At 36.3% G+C, this 15,249-nt stretch overlaps 1 protein-coding gene across 2 annotated transcripts in view; it reads right to left on the reverse strand.

Moving 5' to 3' along the window:
• Positions 1–15,249, reverse strand: part of LOC6032953 — a 357,638-nt gene extending 342,389 nt beyond the window's left edge. For both annotated transcript variants that reach the window (XM_038258180.1, XM_038258179.1), the window contains exon 1: positions 14,358–15,249. The gene's annotated coding sequence lies outside the window, so the exon portion shown is untranslated. The remainder of the gene's footprint in view (positions 1–14,357) is intronic.

The following is a 15,249-nucleotide window of genomic DNA, read 5'->3' on the forward strand; positions in this document are numbered from 1 at the left end:
TTTGTAATTTTTTAATCTTGCATTTAAAATATCCGATTGATTTGTACTTGACTATTTAAATGTTTCTTCAACAAAAATAAAAAATAAAAACATCAGCTATCACAGCTTACGATCATGCTACCGCCTCGTAAGCAACCGATCAGGGGTTCAGTTCCCAGTTTGCAGCAACACAACTGACATTAAATAGTTTGGCAGTACGACACATGGATTGTTGAGTAAAATTACGTCACATTGGAAATGCGACCTCGACACATCGCTTCAGTATTTTGGAAGCAGGTGGCGCTGGTTTCGTAAAATTTTGTTCAAGTGTGTGATTTTTGTAGGAAATTCAATTTCTACAACTTTGTCGAAGGGTGTAAGAAGATCTAAATTGATCCTGCTAAGTTACTAGCAATGCGATGAAAATAAATCGGACGTTTATAAGAAAATACTTTTTTCTTTAAAAAATCACAAAAAATCAGGATCATTTCAAATCGTTTTGCCTCCTTGGGCAAAGTTGTAGGGAATTGAATTTTCTACAAAAATCTCACACATGAACAATTTTGGGTGAGACCTGCGCCCTCTGCCAGAAAAATACTGAAACGATGATTTTCCCCATACATTTTCGTGATTTTCCCATATAAACTTCAACGATAAAAAGCGACCTCTTAACCTTAACCAATTTTGCTCAAAATTTGCACAGTTAGGGGAAATATACCCATTTTAATCACACTAAGCCATTCGACCAATTCTCATCACTTTTGCCGTTTTCCGCTATTAAATCAACATTTTCAGATGTATCAACAATGAAGGGTTGCTTGCTCACTTTTATTTGAGCTATTTATTGCTTTGAAACAGTCAAAAACACTTTATTTAAGCTGTAATTCATGATCAAAGTGCTGATAGGCCGATAATAGAAATAGGCTGAGAAAGAGTATAGTTCCCCTACTTATTTTTGATTGGAACCAATATTTGTTGCATTTAAATGCAATTTTCTAAACATACACATGATTTAATTTTGAATTAAACTTCATCATCGTTTTCCCCAAATGATTTTACATAAGAATCAATATTTTGAATGTTAGGCGAATTAAAATCTCTTGAGATAATGATTTTTTAAGTTTTTTTAATTCAGCGTCCAATTTCCTTTAAAAATAACTGTTGAGTTTTGCTCTGAGCAATTCCAGCCCAAAACAGGAATTTGTTAAGTACTGTTTTCTCGACCCTCTCCGATTTCAATGAAACTTTGTAGACATGTTATTCTACGCTTATATAATCCATTTTTGTGTATATGGAGCCAGTTACACTCGATAATGACATTTGAGAAGGGCGTAAGTGTTTTAAATATTTTTATATTTCGTAATTTAAATATTACTGTATCTTGAAGCCGTTGCATCGTATCAAAAAGTGATCAAAGACAAACTTGTAGGAAATTTGACGGACTTTCCGAAAAAAATACACCGAAAGAAAAAAACACTCCACTTTTATGAGATTTTTTGATTTTTGAGTTTAAAAGTCAAATTTGAAGGTGAGCCCACGATTTTTTTTCGTTCAAAATTTTTGTGAAAATAGCCTAAGATGTTACAAAAAAAAAAACTCACAAAAAATATAGGATGGAGCAACGCACCTTGAAAAATACAAAAATCATTTACTGAAACTGTTTTTTTCAAAAGTGCTCTAAACATCTAAACAGACAATTTTACATACAAGTCTTCATATTGACCATTGTCCTAAGTCCAATCATTGTGAAGTTACAGGGTTTTTAAAAATAAAAATGTTGAAAAAATAGGTTTTTGATGGTTTTTCGCAATTTCTATATGACAGACTTGATTTTTCAGTTTTGAAAATATTTTTATCGGAAAGCTCGTCCAATTTCCCATAAGTTTGCCTTTGACCACATTTTAATTGGATGGGCTTACAGATATAAGCTAATTACATTGCTCATAACTGAAAACATAGTATTTTTTCAGTGTAGTAGAGTAACCTGGATAGTAAATAATGTAGCAATAATGTCTCTAAGTGTCTTAATCACAAATCTCCAAAAGATTAATTCCCTGAGATTTTGGCAATCGAATTTTTGTCATATTTTTTATCTAGCTAAAACTTTTTAGAATTCTTCCGTATGCCCAAAGAAGTCACTTTGCATCATATCGTGTTACATACAAATTCGGCAGCTGTTCATACAAAAATGATTTGTCTAAATTCATAAATCTGTATCTTTAGAAGAATTTCGTGATCTTTGGCAAAGTTGTTAGAATGGCTGAGTTCTACACAAAAATAAATTGATGTACGGAAAAAAATCAGGTTTAAAATTATGTTCTGTAAGCAATGCTTGGTTTCCCAAAACACTTTTTCCTATTTTTAGTTTTTATTAAGGTGAAGCCGATGATCATTTTCGAAGAAAATTGATCATCACTCCAAATTTCTCTGTATTGCATTCAATTTAACGAATTTCTGCACCAAAATTAATCAACATGTACCGGTTGTTGCCTTCTTGAAGCGACTGAAAGAATTTTTGGTCTAAATCAAATGTGTTTCAAAATTTATAAAATGTTGTGGTACAATCATTGACGTCCTAGTTGGAAATCATTGATTAATGACGATTTCCATAACTTTGCAAGGAATGGGATAATCGTTATCAAAAGGAATTAGCATGTGTAGGGCACTTCTTAACAACTTGTAGAAAGTATTTTTTCAAAATATTGATAACGACTCAAAATTTATATCTTTGAACAAAAAATCATGGCAATGATGGCTCTTGCCAAAATCGAGAAAGAAGAGGGGCAAAAAATTGAAAATATTTAAAATATTTGCCATGGTTACTACATTTCAATCAAAACGTGTTGTGAGTGCATTATGCACCTGTACAGCTGTTTTACAATCCCTGATTTTCAATAAAACTATCTTTTGAGGAAAAATTAGTTTTTGATTTTTTTTGCAGTACTGTACCTTAAAATTTCATAAAAAATCAAGATATGTTTGAGCTGTTTCAATCATAATAAAAATGATTTTCAACACAGGATAATGCATTTTAAAATGTTTCATGTTGATTTTCAATTCAAGTTTCAAGAATATTTGTTTTTGGAGCCAATGTTGAATGAGATGAGAGCGACATCACCCTTGAAAAATATTTGCAACGACCTAAATACCTTAAGGGGACAAAAAAATGCTATCTTTTCAAAAATTTCTCGGAAGAGCAAATACTTTTTGAGCCAGTTATATTTTTTTGAATAAATAATGATTTTCAAAAAAAACTTTAAAAGGTAAAAAAAAATTAATTCATTTTTTAATGTCAAGTTATTATGACAATCAAATGGTATTTCAAGTTATAGTAATATGTGCTCATGCACAAACAAAAAATTAGGAAAGCTGAAAAAATGCCCTACCTTTTCATTTTTTTGAATTTTTTTTATCTGGCTTTTGGTAGCTATGATATGGCCATGCATAAAATATGAACAGGAAAAAACAGATATTTTTTTTATTGACTAATTTATTTTTTATAACTGATATCTCGAGTATTTTTAACTGATAAAAATACATTAAAAAAAGTAAAATTTCTGCTCTTTACAATGAAAATATTTAAGATTTTGATATCATAATGACCGAGCCACGTAGCCCAGTGGCATCGCTTCCGCCTCGTAAGCGGTGGATCGGGGTTCAAATCCCGGCTCGGACCAACACAACTGGTGATCTTTTCCCTTCTGGAATCGATTGCTTAGTAAAGGGGAGGTAGTGTATCGTCACAAACTGGAACTTATCACGACACCTTAGGTAGGCGCCCTATGGAATGTTAACATTAACCTTAACATGTTAACATTAAGTTGAGAATGAAACTGCCACTGAATCCGCTTTGTAAATGCCAGCCCCGATACTCTTCATGGGTGTTCCCCTCAAGAACTGGAATATATTTACTTTTTTTATATCAAGAATTACTATTTAAAAGGGCCAAATCATACATTTTTTTATATTTTCAAGTGTTATTCTTCATTTTAAAATTTGGATATCGGAACATTAGTTCCCGAGATATCAGTGATAAATAAGCAAGGTCATCACTGAAAAAAAATCAACTTTGTTAGATTAAATATGAAAACAAATACAAATTTACAAAACAAATCTTTAGATGAAATGCAGCTTAATTTTTTTTACAACTAAGCAAGCAATTATCTTTTGTTACTGATGTTAAAGTTGAATTAATCTAATCATTCTTACAGATTTTCTTTATTAAATTTTTTGTTTGCATGAAAATCTTAAGCTCTTAAGTTGAAGTTCACAAAAATGTTCAACATTCGATTCATCTGTTTAACACTTGTATCGAAAAGAAATGAATACTGTAGAATAGAGTTGGGCAAAACCGCTCTTTTTTAGGAGCCGCTCATTTTCGTTCGCTCATTAAAAAGAGCCGCTCTTTTCAACGGCTCTTTCGCTCTTTTTCAAAATTTTGATGAACAAATAAAATATTTGTTAAGTTTTTTTTTCAAGAGTCGTGTGATCGATTGAGAAGTTATTTCAAATTGTACTTTTATGAATTATTTGATAAAAAAGTTGAAACTGAAAACGAAAAGAAGCCCTTGAAATCCATAGGTCAGAGTGGTCTCTATGTCAAGATTTCAACTCGAACCTAAACATTCGAGTAATTGAATGGCATTCAAACTTAAATCTAGGAAAAAATGCTGTTAATTTTAAAATTTCGTTTATTACCGCAAGAATTGAACTAATGCTGGTATTTTATTTGGAGAAAATATTCTGTGAACACTTATTTACATTCTGACTTAATCGATAAAGTCTAAAAATGCTTTATTTTAAAAATTAAGCAATTAGAAATACTCAAATTTGTATTCCAGTTATACTTCAATGTACAATATGTTGTATAATGAAATGTTTTTTTGTTAAGAAAATCATTTACTTTTGGGATTTTTATAAACATTGAAATATTTGAAATTGCATCTTCAATTCTCAAAAACAAATTTAATACTACACTTTTTAGGAAATTCAATAAATTATATTTATAGCAAAAATCATGCTATCTTGAAACGGTTCTTTCAAAAAACCGGAGTTTATAAAAGAACCACGGATCTTTTATGTGAGCCACGGTTCGCTCGCTCTTTTCAGTGAACCGGCTCATTGAGCGGCTCGCTCGTTTTTTGCGCACCTCTACTGTAAAACCTTTTCGAATGAAACTCTAGAAATTTTGAACCGCTTTACATGGTAAGCCCAAAGAATCGTTGAATTGTATTGATGGTAAAGTATACGGAAAAAAACTTTCTGTAAATCCGAAAGAAACATCTGCTTAAATAAAATTGAATTTAAAATTTCAACTCAAATTAACAATAAAAGAACCAATAAACCCACACCAATTAACCATCACTTGAGCAGTGTCCACTGCGGTTGATCCTGTAGTTTAATACTTCCCCTTCCAAGACTCAACGCCCCGAAAGGAAGGAAAAATTATTGCAACCGTTTTTCGTCATCGTCGTCACTGGAGGGTGTGGGAGGGGTGGAATAGGGCCACCGCCTTGCTGCCCCAGCGATGACTTTTTATTGCTGCGGGCATTTTATTATCGTTATTATTTTTATCGCTCGAATTTTCATGCTTCGTCTCTCTCTCTCCTCTGTCTCGTAGTGTTTTCATTACATTTTTCTGGACGTCTTTCGGAGACTGGCAAACTGGAAGCGAAATTGTGAGGAAGAGTAGCTAGTAAAGTAAAAACTTTTCTTCTCTGTCCACTTCTTCTGCCGAATGTCTATAGCAATAGAAAGCTCTGCGCTGCAGTACCGCTGACTAGAGACTGTGTGAAGTGGCTAGCCGGTTGTAGTAGGATGTGGTCAGACTTTTGCTAGGCTTTTGTGTCCCTCTGTACTGACCAACAGCGTGTGGGCTTAAAGGATAATTGCAAGGGACGTTCACTAGCGTTGTCGTATCGAGCAGGGAGACAGTTGTTTCGCTCGACATTCTATGTGGCGGAAATTTGTAATGTTGCGTGAAGCTTTTATGAGCTCATAAAGCTATATCGTAAATTTTCCATGCCACACTCTGCTATCGATAAAATCTAACTGATGTACTAAAATAACTGCGAAAACTTAATCAGTTATCCTAGAGCAGTATTTCCTAAAATTGAAGCTTGCGCCGAACTAGTGGGGTTTGACAAATTTCTGGATAAGGTCTTGCACCAACTAGGGGAAATATACCTATTTTAATCACTCTAAGCCGTTAGACCAATTCTCATCACTTTTGCCGTTTTCCGCTATTAAATCAACATTTTCAGATGTTTCAACAATGGAGAGTTGCTTGCTCACTTTTATTTGATCTATTTATTAATTTGGAACAGAAAACTGTAACTCATGATCAATGTGCTTATAGGCCGATAATAGAAATAGGCTGAAAAAGGGTATAGTTTCCCTAGTTTGATAAAGTTAGTAAAATGTGCAAACAAAGTTTGAGAATTACTATCCTAGTGTCTTTAAAATTTAATGGATTCAGGTATTGTTGACACTTCCTTCTCTTAATAAGAAGCAAGCTAAAGCTTGAATGCTTTTTGAAAAAAAATAATGTATAGTGTTAAGCACTATATCAAATGATGTATTTCGGACGAAAGTTAGAACCTCGTATAACCCGAACTCTTACAAGCGTCCTATTCGGACGAAGGTCTTTTATTGATTGGTCGGGTGTTGTATGCGTTGCGATCAGCCTACAAGCCAATCGAAGTTGCAGAGTGTGCCATAGAAGATAACACAGATAAAAAAGTACGATCGTGTCTTTTTAATCGGCGTCTCTGCTTCCTACAGTGTAGGGGAAGTTTGGGGCGTATGGGTCGCCACAATACTCCCCCCTTAGATTTTCCAATATTGCCGGGGAAATCTCACTTGTCGGCCTGATCTGGTTCTGTAGGAACTCTGCTCTGAGGATGCTGTAGTAGGTTCAGCTTGGCTGGTATTAGTGGTTCTGAATGCAGGTTTTAAGGATTTGGGTTCAGATAAACTGGTTTGAGGATTGAATTCAGATGTACTGGATTTAGGTTTGGGTTCAGATTGACTGGGTTGAGTTTTTCTTGGTTCAGATGTTCTGGAAGGTTCGGATGACCCGGAAGTTTTGGGTTGAGCATGTGCTCGAATTGGTTCGTCTTCAGCTTGCGTGAAAGCTGCCTTTAGACGGTCGACGGAAATGGGGCACTGTTTGCCGTTTATTTCGACTATGAAAACTTTTCCTTTTCGGCGTATCACTTTGTGAGGTCCGGTATACGGTTGTGTGAGTGGAGGCTTGATGGCTCCAACTCTCACAAACACGTGACTGCAGGTATCTAATTCCTTCTGCACAAATGTTGTTCCTTTCGAGTGGTTCGATGTTGGGGTAGGACGTAACTTTTCCATTGTTGCCCTCAAGTCAGTCACGAACTCTGGCGTAGGTGATTTCGGTTCTTCTGCTGCAAAAAAATTACCGGGTAAGCGCAACGATGTTCCGTAGACGAGATCAGCAGCTGTTGCTTGCAGGTCTTCTTTCAACGATGTACGCATTCCGAGAAGTACGAGTGGAAGTACTTCAGTCCAGTTCGTAGTTTGGTAGCACATGATTGCTGCTTTAGCGTGGCGGTGAACTCGCTCAATTTGGCCGTTTGCTTGTGGATGATAAGGTGTTGTTCTCAGATGGGTAATTCCTAGCATCTGTGTGAGTGTTCTAAACAATTCGGACTCAAATTGTCGTCCAAGGTCTGTTGTCACGGTAGTTGGTACACCATATCTGGCGATCCAACCAGCGACGAAAGCGCGAGCGACGGTTTGTGCGGTCATGTTTGGTATCGGAATGATCTCCGGCCACCTAGTAAACTTGTCGATCAGCGTTAGACAGTAACAGTTACCTTCGGAAGGTGGTAATGGTCCGATCAGATCCATGTGGACGTGCGAAAAGCGACTGTCTGGGGTGGCGATCTGTACCACCGGTGAGTGATTGTTTCGATGGACCTTCGACTTTTGACAGGGAATGCAATTTTTGACGAATTCCTTACAATCTCGTCGCAAGTTTGGCCACACGTAACGCTCCGTAACGAGGGCCGATGTTGCTCGTACCCCAGGGTGGGATACACTATGAAGTTTCCGGATAATGCTGCGTCGAAGCTGTGCGGGTACAAATGGACGAATTGTTCCAGTTGAAACATCGCAATAGATTGGAATTTTCGAGATCGGCGAATTGAGTGCCTTGAGGTTCAGCGTGGTGCTGGCAGGGGGTTCTTCAAAAGGTTTTAAGTTCCGGATCGGTTTTCTGTTGTTCTGCCATCAGGTCGAAATCAATAGAATCGGTAGAAATGATCGAATCAATACGACTCAACATGTCCGCGACTTTATTATCGTCACCAGGCACATGACGCACGTCGGTCGAATACTCGCTGATGAAACAAAGTCTGCGTAGTTGAGTAGGGTTAGCTCTTTCTGGCCGCTGTTTGAATGCTGTTGTGAGAGGTTTGTGATCGGTATAGATGCAAAAATCGCGAGCTTCCAAAACATCTTTGAAATGTTTTATCGCTTCGTATATTCCTAGCAGTTCTCGATCGTATGTGCTGGTTTTCCGTTCGCTCTCGCTTAACTTCTTTGAGAAGAATGCGAGGGGACAAGGGCCGTTGTCGGTGATCTGGTGAAGAACGGCGCCGATGGCTGTGCTTGAAGCATCAGTCTCCAAGGCGAGTTTCGCATTTGGTGATGGATGGGCAAGGATTGCACAATTTGCTAGGTCCTGCTTGCATTTTTCAAACGCTGCACTAGTTTCTGTGTTCCACTGGAGAGGAGTGTTGTCATTTCTTATGTTGCCATGGATCATCGAGTGCAGAACTTGCTGATGAACAGCAGCGTGCGAGATGAAACGACGATAAAAATTTATACTTCCAAGGAAACGCTTGAGCTGCTTGGCCACGATGGGTCGTGGAAAGTCCATGATCGCTTTCACTTTGTCCGGCTTCGGTTTAATTCCTTCTGCAGTGATGAGATGTCCCAGGAATTCGACATTCGGGAGACCGATTTGACACTTGCCGGCATTGATGGTGAGACCATTTTGCCTCAACCGTTCGAATACCGTACGAAGGTGATCCTTATGTTGCTCAATATTGACAGAGGCGATACAGAGATCATCGACATAAGGGAAAACAAATTCTAGATCTCCGAGAATGCCATGCAGGTGTCTCTGTAAGGTTTGACCTGCGTTTCTAAGTCCGAATGTCATGTATTTAAACTCGAAAAGGCCGAAAGGAGTTGTAATGGCGGTTTTTGGAATGTCTTCCGGCGCGACAGGGATCTGATGATACGCGCGTTGCAAATCGATACATGAAAAATCTTTTTGTCATGTAAAATATTCGAAAAATCTTGTATGTGTGGTACAGGATACCGATCGGGAACAGTGATAGCGTTTAGATTCCTATAATCACCACACGGTCGCCATTTCCCGTTCGATTTTCTCACCATATGTAGAGGGCTAGCCCAGCAACTTTTTGAAGGCTGACAAATGCCCTGCTCTAACAAAAAATTGAATTCTGCTTTGGCCTCGTTTAGTTTGTCAATGGGCAATCTTCGTGGGCGGCAAAACACGGGCTGTCCAGTGGTTATGATCTGATGCATGATGTTTGCATTAGTGGGCTTATGGTTCATATCAAGTATGGTTAAGTCTTGATATTCTTTTAGAATTTCAGCGAATGGCGAATTTGTGTCGAACGTTTTAATCGAAGGTTCGGACACGGCGTTGATGTTACAAATTTCCAACTTAGTCGTGTTGTCGATCAACTTGCTTCGACGAAGGTCCACCAATAAATCGTAATGTTTTAAAAATCTGCGCCGATGATGGGACTCTTGACGTCAGCAATAGTGAAAATCCAAACAAAAGGACGGCGAAAACCTAAATCGACGGTCAAACGCTTCGTACCATAAGTTTGGATAGGGCTACCGTTAGCTGCAAAAAGTTGGTGTAATTTCGCTACATTAAGTAAATCTTTCGATGTGGGCGGAATTATTGAAATGTCTGCGCCGGTATCGATAAGAAATCGGTTTGACGATTTTTGATCGTGGATATGAATACGTTGAATGCTAACGGGTTGATAGTTCAGATCTTTGCTGGTTAAATTAGTTTGTAAAGGTTCACTAAATGTGGTATTTTTGAGAATTTTGGTTCACTTGAAGTGGTTTTCTTCGCTTGAACAAGTTCACTCCAGGTGGGTTGTCTTAACTTTGATGATTGATAAGGTTCACCAAAGGTGGTTGATTGAATTGACTTTGGTTCACTGAATGTGGATTTGTTTAATCGATATTGTCGATCAAGTTTCATCGAGAGGGAATGTTTGGATTCGCTAAATTTTTTAAGTTCACTTAAAGTGGTATGATTACGTCGGGGTCACCAGTTATAGTGTTAAGCACTATATCAAATGATGTATTTCGGACGAAAGTTAGAACCTCGTATAACCCGAACTCTTACAAGCGTCCTATTCGGACGAAGGTCTTTTATTGATTGGTCGGTGTTGTATGCGTTGCGATCAGCCTACAAGCCAATCGAAGTTGCAGAGTGTGCCATAGAAGATAACACAGATAAAAAAGTACGATCGTGTCTTTTTAATCGGCGTCTCTGCTTCCTACAGTGTAGGGGAAGTTTGGGGCGTATGGGTCGCCACAAATGAAACTGTCAGAAATCAGTTATGACAAGACAATTGTTAATGGCTTAATAACAAACCAAAAAAAGTACAAAAAACTTAATCAAGGGTGCACAGAAACTAGGGCGTTCAATTTTTCCAGGTAACAGGAAAAAATAGTTTAAATCCCTGGAAATTTACTAAACAGTCATAAAATCTGTTTTTTTTTTATGTTTTTAATGTCTTTCAAGCTTAAAATCATAGAATTACTCAATACCATCAAATGGTGATAATCTAAACTTCAACAATGACAGCATTTTTAGATAGCTTTAAAAAAAAATAAAATTGATTTCTTTGTTTATTTGGTGCGCCATGAATTTTAAAAGATTATCATTTTTAATACAACGTGATTCAAATAAAATAAGTCTTTTATATTTACAGATTTTGCTTTATTTATTTCTTTGTATATGACATAACTATTAAAGTTTAAAAAATTCTATAAAAATTAAAAAGTAAAACAGGAAGCAACAACAAATAAAATGACACCAGTTCATGAATTTCATGTTTTAAATAAAACATATTTCACAAATTATCTTTAAGAGACAGTATTTATAGATTTTGCTCGGTTTGTTTTAGAGGTCGTATCGAGGTGCTCCGATTTGGATGAAACTTTCAGCGTTTGTTTTTCTATACATGAGATGAACTCATGCCAAATATGAGCCCTCTACGACAAAGGGAAGTGGGGTAAAACGGGCATTGAAGTTTGAGGTCCTAAAAACATGAAAAATCTTAAAATTGCTCCCATTTGTGTAAAACTTGATCAATTCCAACTCTCTAAGATGCATTCGAAAGGTCTTTTGAAGCACTTCAAAATGTGCTATAGATATCTAGGATTGGTTTGACTTTTTCTCATAGCTTTTGCAAATTACTGTTAAAAATGGATTATTTTAAAACCTTAATATCTTTTTGCAACAGCCTCCAACACCCATACTCTTACAGGTAAAAAGTTAAGGAGTTTCATAGACTATACGCCTATGGTTATAACTTGTTGGTCAATTGCATTTTTTCTCATAGTTTTTCGATTTTTCTATGACAAACATCACTACCGCCAACTTAGGAAATCGGGACTACAGTCTTAATAAGTATAGGAGATTTTGGAGCAATAAATTTGTAAATCAGAGTACTAATTTTATTGTTCTGCTCCTGATTTAACCGAAATCAATAAAAAATCAAAACATTATACAAAAAGTTGGCTTAAACAGCTGTCTTAATTAGTTCAATTTGTCATGATTTACCAGGGTGCTGGTGTTTGATGAAACCTAATTAAATATGATTCTATTTACCACATTTAATATGCTTAATTTATATAAACATAAGACCCAGTCTTTATTAATTAAAATATTCAAGGCGTTTGGCATTTTGCGGATCTGTAAATTAAAATTTAACAATGTTCCCTAATCAGCCAAATTTATGCTGATATATGCCGAATACAAATTTTAATGCTTTAAAATTCTTATAAATTACTAAGTAGTAAACAGTTTATCTTTTACACAATCAAATCAGAATTTCCAGATCAAAATTTGATATTTTTTAAATTTTGAGAGTTTTTAAGACAAAATATAAAAATTCCCGGCATTCTGAAATTCCCAGTTTTGGAAAAATCCCGGAAATCTGTCCAGGAAATTTCCGGGATGGACCCACTACTACCAACCAATGAAAATGTTGACTTCTTATTCCAAAATTGTCAAAAATAATGTTGGTGGCAAATGGTTTGAAGATACACGCATGGACTAAGCAAAAAACTATAAATCGAAAACACTTATGGGAAATTTATACGTAGAAAAATGAGTTTTACTTTTCTGAATGTGAAAATGTTCGATTCAAAATATTCTATCGGTGAAAATTGCGTTTTTCCATAGTAGGAGGCGCATGGTGGCTCAGGTAATTTCAATATTTTTTTAATAAGCCTTATTGTATGACGGGTTTCAAAATGTTTTACATTTATTTTACCTTTAATTAACATAAACTGTCGAAATAAATACATTTCAATCATTTTTTAATTTTTATTTAGTGTCATGCGTCTCCATTAATATGAGAAACACATTTTTTTCTGGAAAACATGATTTTCACCGATAGAATATTTTGAGATTATCATATTTTTAATCAGGAAGTTGAAACATAACTTTCTACGTATAAATCTTCCACGAGTGTTTTCGATTTATAATATTTTGCTTCCTCCTTACCGTTAGATACTGCTTTAAAAACAGAAGAAACAATAAATTAACAAAAATGCCTTAAGTTTTGTATGCATCTTCGGAATCCAAGTTCAACTGTAAAATTTAAATAGAAAATTATCATTGGTTTGAATTCTATAGTTTATACAGCTAAACATTCAAAAAATTGCATTTGTTCAATAGGATTTTTTTTCGTTTCTAAAAAAAGCCTTGAAACAACTTTATTCTAAACTATGTTTTTCCTGACTAAAATTATACAAAAACACGAGACTAATATAAGAAATGAAGCATTTTTTGTTTTCATTTGCGTTGATTCAAAGAAAACTTGTTCATTTTTCTAGTGCTGGACAATGAAATGATTAATGATGAGTAAAACACAAAATAAACTAACTAACTAATTTTACATTGCATTTTTTATAATTATTAAAATTTATTTTAGAAAAGCAGTGGCTGAAATAATGAACAACTTAACTCTGGTAAGAAACATTATTGCATGACGACTCCATTTTAGTTTTTTCAATATTTTATTGTTTTTATCATTTGGGAGATTTTTAATACGAATATTTTTTTTTACAGTTCCATCGCAAAACTTCTTAATATTCTTATCAATCTCGAAGGACGAATCGGTCATCTCTTCTCTACCAAAAACAACAGAATCGAAACGCATTTCTGTTTTTTCAGCACTGAAATGGGTGCATAAAAGAAGAATACTTTTCGGTGCTGTTTTGAAGGTTGACACTTGTCTTGGCGGCTTAAACAATCAAAGGGAGGAGGTTAGTCGTTGCAGAACTTGATTTAATATCTCATTTAGTTTATGGTCGAAAGACAACATATTTGAGTTGAGATTGATAATTTTGTTGTCCTGAAATCAGGTTTGAATCAAATTTAAAAGATTAATCATAACAATTTTGTTACAATTAACAAGAAAAATATGGAAAATCGCAGATTATTACAGCTCAAATAACTTGACAAAAATTATTCTGATAATTAAAAGTACGCGCTTATCTTTTTGCGTAGCAAAACGTATTAACTTGCTCCTGGAAAAGTCATTAACGTTGACATACCCGTCCAACAAACAGCTTATTTTCTCGTCCGTTCAATTTCCAGCTAAACAACTCGCCGATGAAAACAGCGCTGATAGCACAGTGAAAAAATATATATTTTAGAAATTAGAAAAAATAAAATTGTGATACATTCTAAACAAGTGAAAATGTTTTTGGCTTGTCATATAAAAACAATCTTTTATCTACTTTTTTATTTTTATTTTTTTACTGTTCAACAAAACCATCAAAACTCCACCACCCACGCTTCTCGCGTGAAATTTACTGAGCTCGTTGGGCGAGAAAACTTTCCAGCCGCCTTGCCAAAGTTTGTCAAAACTAATTTGCTGAAGAAGGTTGTGTAAAATAAGTGAACCAAACACCCCGCACAGAGCATGAACTGAAGGTGAAATTAGGAAAAACGTGAGATAAATAACGAATTTTCTTTTTGACTCGTTGGTGTTTTTTTTTTTGGGAAATGTGTGGAACGGGGGAAGAAAATTGCCACCCACCTTTTTTTTTCAGTAATGATTCTAGCGGCGTATCCGAATTCCCTTAACAAGAATGCTCGCCGATTCTGCGAGGGAAAGTTTTCCTCCTGATGGCCTTTCCGGACCGATTTCCCAAAATCCCAATAGTCCACTTGATTGAAGGTGGTGGCGCGCACAAATATTTTCGATTATGGGCTCGAACTCCTGGTTAACTCACACTCCGGCGGAAAATGACCACTTTGAGGGAAACTTTGTTCCGAGAAACTTTTTCCCCAATCTTTGGCCGCACGAAACGCTTCGGTTGAGCTTCTCAGCTTTGGCAAGAGAAGATATCACACAAAATACTACACGATTGGACACACTCAGTAATTGCCACCCTCTTCCTACAGGACCAAGTGGGGTGACCACGACAACAACACACCACCCACCGCACAGAATTCCTCTACTCTGGATGCTGCGTAACGTTACGCGAGTCCTTGCTTTGGTTCCACTCCGGACGCTTCACTCTTCCGTGCGAAACACGCTATCTTTATCCTTCTCTCGCTCTCTTCGCTGCTTCTCTCCCTTTTTATTACCGTGAATACGTATTCCTGGGGCACAAACTTGCTTCTCACTCACTCCCGCCTGTCAAAGCACAAATCGATGACGACGGAACACAGAAAACACGGAACGGACAAGCTTCCGGACGGTCTGATTGCGACCGGAACGCGCCCTACTTCCTCTTCCGGGAGCCCAAATTGGCAGCAAGAGGTGACTCCCTCTGAGGAAGGTCAGATTAGAACATACACACACACCACCTGCTGTCACCCTTCCAGCAAGTCAAAATCCACAAGAGCTGAGAATAAGAATCCTCACTGGTGATACCACGCCCGCGACGACGAGTTCCGCTGGTTCAGCATCCGAATGGGTCGAA

The sequence above is a fragment of the Culex quinquefasciatus genome, chromosome 2 (assembly GCF_015732765.1).
Source record: "Culex quinquefasciatus strain JHB chromosome 2, VPISU_Cqui_1.0_pri_paternal, whole genome shotgun sequence".
Lineage (NCBI taxonomy): Eukaryota > Metazoa > Arthropoda > Insecta > Diptera > Culicidae > Culex > Culex quinquefasciatus.